This window comes from Nanorana parkeri, unplaced genomic scaffold (genome assembly GCF_000935625.1).
Source record: "Nanorana parkeri isolate BGI_ZX_2015 unplaced genomic scaffold, ASM93562v1 scaffold1618, whole genome shotgun sequence".
Classification (NCBI taxonomy): domain Eukaryota; kingdom Metazoa; phylum Chordata; class Amphibia; order Anura; family Dicroglossidae; genus Nanorana; species Nanorana parkeri.
Window position 1 is genome coordinate 252,476 of NW_017307886.1, and position 2,663 is coordinate 255,138.

The window sequence follows — 2,663 nt, forward strand, 5'->3', positions numbered from 1 at the left end:
TATATTGTTAGATTACATTTCTGGAAAGCCTCATTTGATAAAACACTTAATTCATACAGCTTGTGCAGACAAAAACAACAAAGTGTTTTTTTTCACTGTTAAATAAATGACATTGTTTAAATAAATACACGTCTTCTGCAGAAAATGTGAAAGCCGCACAGCCACGTCAAGGCACCTCCATATAGTGCGGTATTCTGCAGAAGACATCCCTGTGCCTGTAAGGAGGTTGGGTTTCCTCCTGACAAACCTGCACCCAATTTAATCTTTTGCCCCATGTGCTCCAAGATGGAGACTCTCATAGTTTAGAGTTAGGACCGCACTATATGGAGGTGCCTTGACGTGGCTGTGCGACTTTCACATTTTCTGCAGAAGATGTGTATCTAAACCTCTGCTTTTAACCTTAGTGGTTAGACAGGTTTTTTTTGCATGCTGGCTTGTGAGTGTGCTGGGAAAACGTTTTGCTGTTTGTACTGTATTAGGCCCTTCCATGTGCACCTTGCTGTAAAGCTGGTAACAAATTGATGAGTGCGTTTGCCATTTGTTTTGCTCTACCGTACTCTGCGGCATTTGATCGCTTGGGTCCTTCGGGTAAGCCTGCTCCACACTCTACTGAGACCAATTCAAAGCACTTTTGTCGTCTGTTAAGACAACATTCTCTGATGGATTCCTGGCGGGTACTTCACCCCTCGGAGAAGAGGTATTCTTTCTTTTCAGCTGTCCATAATACGCATACTAGCTTGGAGTATTTTTTTATTAACCCACCAGTTTTGCGAAATACAGTGGCCTCAGATAGGAGTCATATCTTGGTCGGATCACAGAGCTGACCCTTCAGATAGACCCCACTAGTATTAAACAATGCCATTGGAGGTTGAATGATGGTCTCCTTAAGGAGGAAACTTCCAAATTAGAACTAGAAAAAGCTATTATCTTCTACTTTACTACTAATGTGGGGACAGTATCGGCGGTATCCAATCTATGGGAAGCCCAAAAAGCCACTGTCAGGCGTCATTATATAGCGTTAGCCTCTAAGATTAAAAAAGATCATATGGCTTGACTTGAACATTGAGGACTGAGATATCTTTAGAGTACCGCTTGACTGTTCGGTCTACTAAACTGCTTTTGCGTAAACTGATTTGGGCTCGAGCCCAACTTTGCCATTGTTTAATACATGAGACGGAAATCTCTATGCTTTATCTTAAACAAAAAGATTATGAAAAGGGCCATAAAGCTCATACCCTCTTAGCTCGGAAGTTAGGAAATTACCTTAATAATAGGCAGGTTACAGCTATATGGGATTTTGAGAGATATGTTACGCTATAAAATAGCCACTATCTTTAAGGACTATTATAACATGCTGTATAACTGAGGGGATCCTTCATTCAACACTTCAGATGCCCACTTGGCTACTCGTATTCAAGACTATCTCAATTCTAGCGCTCTGCCTAAGATTTTCTGTGAAGCCCTGTTAGATTTAAATGCCGCTATTTCTCATGAGACGATCCGTTCAGTAATCCGTTCACTTCCATCAGGTAAGTCTCCAGGACGGTACGGCTTTACCTATTTATATTACAAATCTTTTACAGATATACTTATCCCCTACTTCACAGAGCTGTAAAATGAATTCCTCACTGGTGAAACAATTCCCTCCTCTTTCTTGAGCTCCCACATTGTGGTGTTGCCTAAACCACGGCTCCCAATATTAAGTTAAAGTTTCAGCTGCACTGTCCTCCTCAGTGAAGCAGGTAGATATCAATCCGCCCCAGCGCGGCGGATTGATAGCTAGATAGAGATTGCTCCCTGTCCAGAGACCTGGAGGCTGAGAGAGGTACGCAGCCAGGAAAGGTGTGCACATTTTTAATATAATAACGGTAATGTGTTGGTGGGTGAAATTATAAAAATAGATAAATGATCCACAGAAACTGATTTAGGGCTTCTTCACACTATCTGATGCGTACAGGTCATGGTTCTGTGCCATGAATGCACTGGATTGCATAAACAAAGCTTCCCCACATTACTGGGTCGGAGGGGGCGTGGTGGTGCCATGTCAATGGCACCGCTAACACGCCTCCCGCCCACAGTGCGATCGCCCACAGCGGAACGCGTGGCACCATAATGCCCTGCGGTCGCATTGTGGCTGGGAGGCGTGGCAGTGGAGCCATTGACATGAATGGCACCGCCATGCTCCCTGATGCCCCATAATGCAAGGAAGCTTTGTTTATGCCCCTAGTTCTCAACTGGTGGGTTTTGACCCAAAAGTGGGTCGCAACCCCGTCTTCAGTAGGTCGCCATGTGCCTTTTCACTGCGCTCAGCCTCCCCCCTAGCACAGCCAGGGCAGCCATCAGAAATTTCGGGGCCCCCTACATGGCTTTAGGCCGGGGCCCCCCCCCCGCACACATTAGAGTGTAAGCGGTGCATCCAGATATCCCTGGATCCGCCGCTGCAGCTTTGTATAATGTATTTCTGGAATTCAGTGGCGTAACTAGAACCTTGAGGGCAAGAAACTATGAAGGGCCCCCCTAATCCCCCGCCGCCATGAAACTGTGTGGTTAACAGGAAGGCTGCTGAGGTCCCCAGCAAGCGCGGGACCTCAGGCAGCCGCTTCAGTTTAAAAATTTAGTGACGGTGTTCTTTCGAGAACGCCAACCCAGTATCTGCGTTTGCA

At 45.7% G+C, this 2,663-nt stretch overlaps 1 long non-coding RNA gene across 1 annotated transcript in view; it reads left to right on the forward strand.

The window, feature by feature from the left end:
• The window catches only part of LOC108799055, a 19,603-nt gene extending 17,285 nt beyond the window's left edge, over nt 1-2,318 (forward strand). The window contains exon 3 of the long non-coding RNA XR_001941991.1: nt 2,228-2,318. This is a non-coding gene — a long non-coding RNA (uncharacterized LOC108799055). The remainder of the gene's footprint in view (nt 1-2,227) is intronic.
• The last annotated feature ends 345 nt before the right edge of the window (nt 2,319-2,663 follow it).